We start from the raw sequence: 13,212 nt of genomic DNA, 5'->3' as shown, positions 1-13,212 counted from the left end.
CTTACCTTATACAAAAATCAACTTAAGCCTGAGACCTAAAACCATAAAAATTCTAGAAGATAACAGTGGAAAAACCCTTCTAGGCATTAGCTTAGGCAAAGATTTCATGACCAAGAACCCAAAAGCAAGTGCGACAACAACAAAATGGAGATAAACAGGTGAGAATTAAACCAAAAAGTTTCTGCACAGCAGAAGAAACAATTAGCAGAGTAAACAGACAACCCATGGAATGGGAGAAAATCTTCACAATCTATACATCTGACAAGGAACTAATATCCAGAATCCACAACTCAGACAAATTCGCAGGGTGGTGGTGGGGGGGCGGGGGTGGGAACCAAGGCATTCAAATAATGGTCTAAGGACAACTCTCAAAGAAGATATAAAAAATGGCCAACAAACATATGAAAAAATGCTCAACATCACTAATGATCAGGGAAATGTTGAAACCACAATGCTGGGCTGGGCGTGGTGGCTTATGCCTGAAATCCCACCACTTTGGGTGGCCAAGGTGGGTAGATCATGAGGTCAAGAGATCCAGACCATCTTGATCAAAGTGGTGAAAACCCATCTCCACTAAAAGTACAAAAAATAGTTGGGTGCAGTGGTGGGCACCTGTAGTTTCAGCTACTTGGAAGGCTGAGGCAGGAGAATCACTTGCACCCAGGGGGCGGAAGTTGCAGTGAGCCAAGATCATGCACTGCACTCCAGCCTGGTGACAGAAGGAGACTCCGTCTCAAAAGCAAAAACAAAAATAAAAACAAACAAAAAACAACGCAATGCCACCTTATTCCTGCAAGAATGTCCATAATCAAAACATCAAAAAATAATAAACACTGGTGGGCATGTGGTGAAAAGGGAACACTTTTACACTGCTGGTGGGAATGTAAACTACTAAAACCACTATGGTAAACAGTGTGGAGCTTTTTTAAAGAACTAAGAGTAGAACTAACATTTAATCCAGCAATTCCATTACTGGGTATCTACCCAGAGGAAAATAAATCATTATATCAAAAAGATACTTGGATATGCACGGTTATAGCAGCACAATTCACAATTGCAAAAATATATAATCAGTCCAAATGTCCATCAATGAGTAGATTAAGTAATTGCGGTATATATAAATATATATTTAGCCATAAAAAGGAACAAAAATAATGGCATTCACAGCAACCTGGATGGGGTCAGAGACTATTATTCTAAGTGAAGTTATGTAAGAATGGAAAACCAAACATTGTACACTCTCGCTCATTAGTGGGAACTAAGTTATGAGGATGCAAAGGCATTAGAATACTACAATGGACCCTGGGGACTTGGGAGAAGAAAAGAAGAGAGGGGGTGAGGGATAAAACACTACAAATTGGATACAGTGTATACTGCACAGGTATTGGGTGCACCAAAATGTCACCAATCACCTCTAAAGAACTTACTCATACTATCAAATACTACCTGTTCCCCAAAAACCTACGGAAATAAAATAAAGAATAATTTTTTTGTGTATGCATACTGCGTATTTTTTAACTTTTTTCACAGAGTCACTGGGATATAATTTATATATTATTTAACTCACTCATTTAAAGTATGAAGTTCATTTTTTTTAGCGTATTAAGTGGGTGGATAATCAATCACCACAATACAATTTTACAACATTTTTATGCTCCTTAAAAGAAACTTTGCACTCATTGGCAATCTTTCCTTATTTTACCCAATCTTTAAACCCCTCCCACCAGTCCTAGGCAACCAACCATCTACTTCCTAACTAAGGATTTGCCTATTCTGGAAGGATTTGCCTATTCTGGACATTTCATGTAAGTGCAACCATAATAATATATAGTTACGTGACTCACTACTTTCACTTATCATGTTTTCAATGTTCATCCGTTTTGGAGCATGTATTAATAGCTTTTTATTTTTAATTGCCAAATATTATATTTTATGGACAAGCCACATTTTATTAATCTACTCCTCAATTGATGGATATTTCTGTTGTTTCCTGCTTTATGTTGCTATAAATACTTACATGCTACTTTTCTGTAGGCATTTGTTTTCATTTCTTCTTGGTGCATACATAGGAGTGAATTTACTAATTCAAGTGGTAATGCTGCATTTAACCCTTTGAAGAACTGTTCCATTTTTCTGCATGTGACTTGCCAATTAACCTGGCATCATATGATGAATGAGGTGTCCTTTCCCCACTTTATGTTTTGTTTGCTTTATCAAAGATCAAGTAGTCTGATGCCTTCAGGTTTGTTCTTTTTGCTCAAGATTGCTTCGGTTTTTCAGTGTCTTTTGTGGTTTTTAAGACTAGTTTTTAAGACATATTTTAAGACTAATTTTTCTATTTCTGTGAAGAATGGCACTGGAATTTGATAGTAGTTGCATTTAATCTGTAGATTGCTTTGGGTAGCATTGAAATTTTGACAATATTAATTTTTGCAATTCATATAGGATGTTTTTCTATTTATGCCACTTTCAATTTCTTTCATGAATGTGCTACAATTTTCAGTATACACGTCTTTCATAACCTTCATTAAAATTACTCCCTAGTCTTTCATTTATCTATTTCTTTTGATACTATTATAAGTAGATTGTATTAATTGATTTTTCATATAATAGTTTTTCATTAGTGCATAGAAACAAGAATACTCTTTGTATAGTTAATTTTGTAACTCTCAACTTTATTGAATGTGTTTTTCAGCTTCAATGGGGTTTTTTTTTTTTTTTTTTGGTGGAGTCTATCATTTTCTCTATGTTAAGATTACACTTTCAGAAAACAGACTCGCCCCTTCCTTTTCTATTTGGATGCCTTTCCTTTCTTTGCCTTGTATAGGTACTCTGGTCGATTACACATAATGTTTTTAACATTTGTAATTTGACATCAAATCCATCTGCTGTAATACAACGATTGCTACTTTTCAACTTGAAAACCTGGACATTTATCACTACTCTCCCTTTCTCTTGGTCTAGTTCTTATATTTAAAAAAAAAATCAATGTAATCCAGAATAACTATTTTTCTTTAAAACAATTTCAAAAGCATTAAAACATTTTAATCTAACAAGTTTTAAATTTTCTATGTCAATGATTTTAAACTGTGATCTCTCAAAACAAATCCAATACCTTTAGTAAAAAAATTATGTTAATTCCTACACTATCACTGGGTCTAGCCAAGAGTTGACCAAAGGTGATATTAATAGATATGCTTGTTTATTACCTTGTTCTCACAGTTCTAATGTAAGTCTTGAAAATCTAGTAAAAATTTGGAAAGATTATAGTTGCACAAACTCCCTTTCATGAATCACAGTTAATCCAGAATATCATTTCTAAGTTATCATAAAGCCAACAAGTAAATATAGTGTTTAAAAAGAATAATTCTAATTTTAACAAGTATATTCTATAAATGAAACATGTAATTGATAATATTTACTGAATATCACAGAATTATATTTATTTACACAGGAATCAAAAGCATATCTATTATGTAACATTTAAATGACTAAAAATACTTGAGATAGCATTGCTACATAAATGCTATATAAATGCTGACAAAAATAAAAATGTCATTCCTTACATTTGCTTAAATATATTGTGACACATTATAAGTATTTTAAAAATATATCACCAATGGTTGGGTCAAGTGGGCAAAAACAATTCTAAGTATTTAATTGTGGAAAAAAAATTAGTACAGGGGATAGTATTCATGTGATAGAAGGATTTTAAATGGAACCCAGAGATTAGCAGCAGCAGGAAGTTTTAATTACGCACCAAGTGCAGAGTCTAGGATACAAAACAGAACTGTAGATAAAAGTCTGACTCTTTCCAGCATAACTAGGAGACATGGCTAAGCTGTCTGGAGGCCTTACATAGAAATCGGCCCCAAACCAGGTAAACGAAACAATTTTCCAATATCAAAGAATCAATTATGACATTACAACACTTCTAAAATTTAATCTCTGACTTAAATTAGACCAAATGGATAAATTTTGAAGATATTTTTATTTTACCAATGATTTTGACACCGTCTTTATTTCCCAAATATTACTGGAGTTACAAAAAATAAAAGGCATTAGTGCTTCTGTTTTTGTGACAAAATATTTAAGAGCTTTCATTTTCTTTTAAGCCAAGCCATTAGAGCTCCTTCATATATACGTCACATACATAACACTTCTCGACAGGAGAAGATCTAGCAGTCGTTAAGTTTTTCTTTCCCATTTTATGAACCCTAACACAACTTCCACAGACCATCTATGAAATGACTACACTTTCTGACTTGTCCTGTATTTCCCTCTTTCATAATTAGTCATTCTACTTTAGAACAAGAATTTACCATACAAGATCCTCTCTCACGTAACATTTCTTCCCTTCATAACTTTCTTAGCATAAATACATCTTCACATCCACAACTTTCTTTAGATCTCTCTCCCCTACTAATTTCTGATGCCCACCCAAACCAAAAAGGTCAGATAATGCAAGGCAAAACAGAGGAGAGCCTTAGATTTTGAGAGGGACCTGCCTGCTTAAAGTTCTTTTTAAAAACAGAGGTTTCTCCTAAAATGGGATTTGTGGCACCTTCTGTTTTTCCTTAAAGAGTCCCAGGCTGTCAGAAATTACCTTAGATACTCTCATGTGGGCATCAAGACAGACTAGGGAAATCATTCAGACAACTGAGCAGAAACAAAAAACTACTATCCCCACTGTAAAGATGGATAAACTGAGGCACCATGCAGTTTAAAAATTCATGTTCACATACAATTACAGGGTCCACAGCTCATTCTCTTACCATCCTGTAATTTTGCAGACTCTATGCCCAGTCACTGATATACCTGTATGGTAGCTCATGGCCCACTTAGAGCCTAGAACCTGGGTCTCATTCCTGCTCTACAGCTATATAATTTAACAATTTTCCTCTGAATTTGTTGGATTCTAACCCGGGATATCTCAAATTTTATTAATATTACTGAATCTTAAAAGGGGGCTGTGATGTGTTTAGTCTTTAGAAATATTAAACCTATAAACAAAGGACTATATGAGGTTAATCAGTGTTCAAATTTCTATACGCTTTAAAATATCAATGCAACGTACTGAGAAACACACCTACGAAACTGCACTCAATCAACTTTGGACAAAAGTTTAGATATTGTTTCTTCAATATAAGCTATCTAATGGTATTTATACATATTCTTGCATATATTAACAGTATCTTACATGCTCATAACCTTAAAAATAACTCAAAAGTGTCCAAATCATAGGCCTTACACATTCCTGCGAGCTTGAAAAATGATACAATATAGATTGTCTTTAAAGCAATCAAGAAAATACATAAACTTCTGAAGGAATCAGTAAAAAAATAAATAAATATATAAAGTTCACACCAAAGGTAGTAATACTAGGAATAAAAGAAGGGTCAACACTGCAGCTACTTAAGAGGCAAAAGTTAAAAAAGTCTTGTTTTTGGTTGTGAATATTTGCCTTAAAATATTATACATGGCCGGGAGTGGTGGCTCACAGCTCTAATCTCAGCACTTCGGGAGGCCGAGGCGGGTGGATCACCTGAGGTCAGGTGTTCTAGACCAGCCTGGTGAACATGGTGAAACCCTGTCTCTACTAAAAATACAAAAATTAGTCAGGCATGACGGCAGGTGCCTCTAATCCCAGCTACTCGGGGGACCAAGGCAGGATACCGCTTGAACCTAGGAGGTGGGGGTTGCAGTGAGCCGAGATTGCGCCATCCTACTCCAGCCTGGGGGACAAGAGTGAGACTTTGCCTCAAAAGCAACAATAACAACAACCAACACTACACAGGATTCTCCCACATTCCTTTTTCTCTTGCAAAGAGGTGGGGATGAATCAGGTTTGCTCATGCAGCTGACAATACTCTTGAAAATGGTGGCAGAGAGCTGGGCATGGCACCTCACACCTGTAATCCCAGCACTTTGGGAGACTAAGCCAGGTGGATCACCTGAGGTGGGGAGTTCAAGACCCACCTGACCAACATGGGGAAACCTGTTCTCTACTAAAAATACAAAATTAGCCAGGCATGGTGGCGCATGCCTATAATCCCAGCTACATGGGAGGCTGAGGCAGAAGAATCTCTTCAACTCAGGAGGCGGAGTTTGCAGTGAGCCAAGATTGCCCCATTGCACTCCAGCCTGGGCAACAAGAGTGAAACTCCATCAAAAAAAAAGAAGAAGAAGAAGAAAAGGAAAGAAAGGAAAGGAAAGGAAAGGAAAGGGAAAAGGAAAGAAAAGGAAGGAAAAGAAAAGGAAAAAAAAGAAAAGAAAATGGTAGCAGAGAAACAAAATAAAGTGAAAACAGTTCGCTTAATAATCTAATAAATTAGGACTTACTAGTCCTGTGACTCTTGCAAAGCTCCAGACAAATATGTGAGAGAGATGAAATGGCTCTTTGCTACCAATATTTTATGTGATGCTTCGTTTTTTGAAACCTTGAATACCTACTTACAATACATTAGCCCATTTATGCCAGAGGTTCCAATTTTTTGAATTTTTGCATGAGTGAAAAATCAGACCTTGTTTATTACCTTGAGCAGTAGGATATAAGTAACTTCCTCATGCTTACCATTCCAATGATGGAACACTAGGCGTAAGTGGGTCAACACAATCATGAAAGCATAGGTATACAAATAACTAATTATACAACAGATTTTTTTCCTAATCTCTAAAACACAGTAAGGGACCAGTTATTTTAAAAATACAACACAGTGACAACTAGTTTCTTTTTAACTCAGTTTTGGTTTGTCGTTTGTTATGGCCATTGCTGGGCATAAAGAAAACAGAGAAGAAGAAACAAGAATAGAAACACGAAATAGAAGCAGCAGCAAAAGAAAATGAAGAGGAACAAGATGAAAAGAAGAAAACACAGGCTAGAAGAAAAAAAGAACAGGTGTGGGAATCAGAAGGCCTATTACAAAACCTTTTATCCCCTCTCCAATTCATGAAAATGTCCAAGACCATCACAACAAAAAAGAAGCAAAAAAGATACACAAATAGTCACCCCCTAAATTTTGTTAAGAATGAGATAATGCTGCCACTCGCCTAGCTCAGTCACCAGCAGGAGGAGGGCACTCTCCAGAGATTGCAGGAGAAGGGGGAGGACTCCTCCTTTCCCTAGGTGCACCTCCACCACTGCCACCAAGGCCAGCGGTACAGCACCCCCAGGTTCCTCCCCACCCCAGGTCAGGCTGGGCCCTGCAGCACTCCTATTCCCCCTTCCCGGCTCCCAGACTTGCTGCTGCTACCACCACTAGCACCGATGCCAATACAACCACTGTCACCCTCAATGCAGCAGCCCACCCTACAAGGTTCCTAATACTTTGCCCCCGCAGGCATCCTCCTACCACTCCAGTCGAGTTGCAGTCTCCGTCCCTGCCACCAATCACGCTTGAGGTGAGCTGCAGAGCCACGCTATATGAAAGGCTCCAGTGTAGCACAGGTGACTTCTCCTCCTCCTCCAGCCTGGCTTGGAGCAGCTGGGCAGGCAAAGCCAGAAAAGCCTAGAATGGGACGCAGGGAGTGGTGGTGTTAGTGCCTCACCTTGTCATGCTGGCAACTGGATGGCAGGTACCAGTTTCATTGAAGGCACTCACACCCATCCTCCAAAGTCCAGCCTATCCTTCTAGCAAAAGCTGGCCAGGAACTGGGGCCTGGGACGGGTGTGAGTGCCTTTGCTGAAACCGGCCCCTGACCAGGTGCAGCTGGACAGAAATTGCTGGACCCACCAGGCTGCGCTCCTTGCGAAGCAGGAGTGGGAGAAACTCAGACCCAACCAGCCTTCCCCACCCAAGTTCTGGTTCCCGTTCCTGACACCTCTACCTACAGTGCCCTGTCCTCACAGTTCCCCGTGATACCTACTAATCCCTACCCGGTAATCCCAGGTGGTCTCTGCAACACAGAGCCTGGGGCACGGGCTAGGGAACCACAATAGGTGTGGATGCCCTACCCTGCTCAAGATTGCAGGAACAAGAGGAGATCACCTTCCAGAGTTCAGAGTCCAGCAAGAGGAGAATGCTCACCGAAAAGAAGAACGAGGCCACTGCTGACACTGTCACTGCCACCTCCACAGCCCACCAACACCGCTGGCAGTGTAACTTCTGATAGCATCCCTAACCTGCTCCCTGCTGCTGGCAGTGAAGCCCCCAGATAACACACCCAACACACCCCGTGCCAGCTGCAGGCAATGTAACCCCGATATACCCCCAAAACAGCCCCTCATAGGCAGCGTAGCACCTGATAGTGCCCACAATCTGACCCAGCCATGGGTGTTGCTGCATAGATAGTGCCCCAATACCACCCCACCCCGCCCCGCCATGAGCAGTGCAGCTCCTGATAGCTCACCGCAAGTAAGGACAGAGCAGCACCTGACAATGCCCCTAAACCACCCCCCACTGCCAACATTGCATCTCCAGATAACCACCCGACCCGCCCCCTGTCGTGGGCAGTACAGCAAAAAACAGCGCCCCAACCCGTCCCCAGCCACTGGCAGTACACCTTAGTGTACACAACTCACCTCCCCCGAGCACCTCCGCCACACCGTGGGCAATGTGGCCCCTGATAGCCAGCCAACCCACTCCACCACCAGCAATGCAACCCCACAGCGTGCCCCCAACCAATCCCCTGCCACAGGCAATGCATCCTCGGGCAGTGAGCCCCAATAGGGCATCCAACCCCTGCCCCCAGAAGTGGACAGTGCAGCCCCGGATAACTCACCTACCCCATGACATTTCTACCACTCTGGCCGAGCTGCAATGTCCGAAGTCACCACAAACCGCAGCCAGGCGAGCCGCGGGGGCGTAGCCTCCAGCATCGGTCAGTGCCTCTCCCTTCTACTCGTCTTCCCGCCCGGCAGGAAAAGCTCCCGCTGCTGACTGCCTTCCAACCGCTCCGTCGCCACCACCAACCCCAGCGCTGGCTCCAATTCGCAGAAGCGTTGGCTCCTCCTAGTTCCCTAAACCAAGGTCTGAACGCCGACACTGAACAGCCTCTAATGACCTGACTCCACCTCAGCATGCTTTATATACTGATGTTACACCACACGCAGTTCCTGGACTACATGGTCTGATTGGATGGAAGAAAAACCTCCAGGCCTACTCTGATTGGACTTTATTTTCATGCTGTGATTGGTTGTCTTAAGACTTGCTCTCACCCAATAAGAACATGATAATAAAGTCCAATCCGAGTAACCCTGGAGGTTTTTTCATGTCCAATCAGAACACGCCGTCCAGGAATCCTCATGTATATAAGCTCAGTATATGCGTGATGCTGAAGGGAAGTGAGGCCCTTCCAGGTTCCCATACTTTCCTGTAGCGCTGCTTAGTGCCTGCCTGGCTTAGAGGATCGGGAATGGGTAATTACCGGTCGTTTGCTGGAGGCTGGAGCATAGCAGCTCGATTCGCTGCTGTTGGTGGTGGTGGCAACTGAGACAGCAGCGCGGCTGGAGCAATAGGAGAAGGAAAATAGCTTTGCGATAGATGGAGGGGGGTCAAGAGAGTGGTTAGTGCTAAAGGGAAAAGAGGATAGCGAGCAGGAGAAAATGTTGCAAAAAGACCGTGGGGAAAAGATGGTGGGAAAAAAGTTTTTGGATAGATTGGGGGGAAACAGCGTGGGCAGCGGGAGGGAGGGAAGGTTTTGCCGAAAGACGGTGGGTAAAAGTTTATGGGTAGATGGAGAGAGAAAAGAGGATGGCAAAAGGGAGGAGGAAAGACGGTGGTGGTGGGTGGAAACGGGGGCGAGCAGTAGGGAGAGACGGTTTTGTGAAAAGACAGTGGGGAGAAAAGTTTTTGGGTAGATAGAGGGGGAAAAGAGGGTAACAAGTGGGGGAAGGAAAAAGAGGTTAGCCAGCGGGAGGAAAACAAGATTTCACGAAAAGACAGTGGGCAGAAAAGACAGACGCTGAAGAAAGAAAAGATGGTGGGTAAAAAGAGTTTGGGTAGATGGAGGGGGGAAAGAGGGTGATGAGGAGCAGAAAAGAGGGTGGCTAGAGGGAGTGGGGAAAGAGGGTTGGGGAAAATAGTTTGGGGTAGATAGAGGGCAAAAAAGAGTGGCAAGCAGGATAGGGCAAAGGAGTACGAGTGGGAAGGGGGAAGACTTTGTGAAAAGATGGTGGGGAAAATTTGGGGGGATATATGGAGGGGGAAAAAGGAGGTGAGCAGGAGTGGGGAGTAGGCTTTGCGAAAAGACGGTGGGGAAATGTTTTTAGGTAGTTGAAGAAGGCAAAGAGGGTGGCAAGGAGGAGCGGGGGGAAATACGATGAGGAAAACAGTTTTGGGGTAGATGAAAGGGGAAAAGAGGGTGGTAAGCAGCAGAAGTGGGGAGAAGGCTTTGGGAAAAGATGGGGGAAATGTATTTGCTTAGATGAAGGAGCAAAAGAGGGTGAAGAGAGTGGGACAGGGAAAACGAAGGTGGCCAGGGAGAAGGGGAAAAGACGGTGGGAAAAAGCAGTCAGGAGAGTGTTTGGGTAGATGGATGGGGAAAAGGGTGGTGAACGGGAGAGTAGAGAAGGGTGTGCGAAATGACGGTGAGGAAAAAATGGTAAGGAAAAAGTTTTCGGGTAGATGGGGGAAGAAAAAGAGTGGCGAGAGGGAGGAGGCCAAAGGCAGTCGGGAAAAGAAGGTGGGGAAATAATGGTGGGAGACAAAGGTTTGGGGTAGAATTTTTTTTTAAATCAGATGATTTGTATTTTTGCTTTTGAGTAGTTTGAGTTCTTTATATATTTTGTGTCTTAACCCCCTTGACTGATGCATAGTTTGCAAATACCTTCTTCTTTTCTCTGGGTTGTTGCTTCTACTGATTGCTTCCTCTGCTTTGCAGAAGCTTTTAAGTTTAATGTAATTACAACTTTGCTTTCGTTGCTTGTGCTTTTGACAAGTTTAATGTAAATACATCTTTGCTTTTGTTGCTTGTGCTTTTGATGTCTATTAGAAAATTCCTTGTCCTAACCGATTTTATGAAGCATTTATCCTATGTTTTCTTCTCTAGTAGTTTCATAGTTTCAGGTCCTACATTTAAATTTTTATTTTGAGTAGACTTTTGTATGTGCTAAGATAACAGCCTAGATGTATTCTTGTACATGTGGGTGTTGAGTTTTCCTAGCACAGTTTATTGAAGAGATTGTCCTTCCCGAATGTGTGTTCTTGGTGTTTTTGTTAAAAATGAGTTGACTGTAAATGAGTGAATTTATTTCTGATTTCCCTATTCTATTTCATTTGTCTATGTCTGTCATGCCTTTGTTTCTCTATCTCTCCCCCGCCCCCTTTTTAGATCATACCATGCTGTTTTGATAGTACCTACCTTACTATAGATTTGTAATATATTTTGAAATCAGGTTGTGTTATGACTCTAGCTTTTCTTTTTATTCCAGATTCTTTGATCTATTTGAAGTATTTTGCATTTCCATGTGAATTTTAGGAATTTTTTTTCTGTATGAAGAATGTCTTGTAATTTAACATGGATTGTATTGACTGTGTACATCACATTGGGTGATACAGATATTTCAACAATATTCTTCTAGTGCATGGACATGGAATATCTTTTCATTTACTTGTGTCTGCTTTAATATCTTTCATCTATGCTTTATAGTTTTCATTGTGGATCTTTTGTCTTTTTGGTTACGTTTATCCCAGATATCATTTTATCGGCAATGAAATAGATTTCATGATTTCTTTCTTAGGTATTTCACTATTGGTACATGAGTGTGCTACTCATTTTTATATGTTGATATTGTATCTTGCAACTTGACTAAACTTATTATTTCTAGAAGGTTTTTTTGTGGAATCTTTAGGGTTCTCTTTCTACATATGATCATGTCCCTTGCAAACAAAGACAGTTTGATTTCCTTTTTTTCCAATTTGGGTGTCTTTCATTGCATTCTGCTATCTAATTGCTCTACCTAAGACTCAGTACTATGATGAATAAAAGTGGTGTAAAAGTAACCACACTTGTTCCAAATCTTAGAGGAAGCGCTTTTAACTTTTCCCCATTGATTATGATGTTAGCTGTGGGTTTGTCATATATGGCCTTTATTGCACTGACATATGTTCCTTCTATACTCATGTTGTTCAGTTTTTGTCACGAAGGAATGTTGATTTTTTTTTTCAGCATTTACTGAAGTGATTATATGGTGTGTGTTATTGATTCACTGAATGTGATGTTGCACATTTATTTATTTGGGTTTATTGAATCATCCTCATATTCCTGGAATGAATTCCACTTGATCATGGCGGATCATCTTTTTATGTGTTGTCAAATGCAATTTTCAAGTATTTTGTTGAGGACTTTTTGCGTCTGTGTTCATCAGGGATATTTGCCTATGGTTTTCTTTTTGTGTTGTGTCCTGGTTTGGTTTTTGTACCAGGGTCATGCTGTCCTCATAGAACAAGTTTTGAAGCCTTCATTCCTCTTCATTTTTTTGAGGAATATTTTGAGTAAAATTGGTATTAGCTCTTTTAAACATGTTTGGTAGAATTCAGCAGTAAAACCATGATTATTGTGTTTTTCTTTGATGGAAGACTTTTTATTGCTGATTTAATTGCATGACTCATTATTGTTCTGTTCAGGTTTTTTATTTCTTCATCATTCTATCTTGGGAATTTGTTATGTGTCCAGAAATTTATTCATTTCACCTAGATTTTTCAATTTGTTTTTATATAGGTGTTTTTAATAATCTCTTACCATCCTTCGTATTTCTGTGTTATCAGTTGTAATGTCTCCTTTTTCAGCTATGATTTTATTTGTTTCCTTTTTCTTTTCCTTAGTCTAGTTAAAGCTTGTCAGTTTTGATTTTTTTTCTTAAAAATTCCAGTTCTTTGTTCCATTGATTGTTTGTATTTTTTGTTTCTATTTTTAAATTTTCCTCTTTAATCTTCATGATATTTTTTCTACTAAATTTAGCGTTTCATTTTTCTTGTTTTTCTCATTACTTCAGGTGTACTGTCAGGTTGACTATTTGAGATCTTTCTACTTTTCTGATGTAGGCATTTATAGCTATGCACTTTTCCTCTTACAACTGCCTTTGCTGCATCCCACAGGAATTTTTATGTTTTGTTTCCATTCTTATTTGTTTCAATAAATTTTTAATTATTTTATTTATTTATTTATTTATTTATTGGTTGTTCATGAGCATGTGTTTTAATTTCCATATATTTGTACAGTTTTTAAAGTTCCTCCTGTTACTGATTTCTAGTACTATTTCACTGTGGTCAG

The sequence above is a fragment of the Macaca nemestrina genome, unplaced genomic scaffold, assembly GCF_043159975.1.
Source record: "Macaca nemestrina isolate mMacNem1 unplaced genomic scaffold, mMacNem.hap1 Scaffold_45, whole genome shotgun sequence".
NCBI lineage: Eukaryota > Metazoa > Chordata > Mammalia > Primates > Cercopithecidae > Macaca > Macaca nemestrina.
This window is presented reverse-complemented; position numbering follows the sequence as displayed.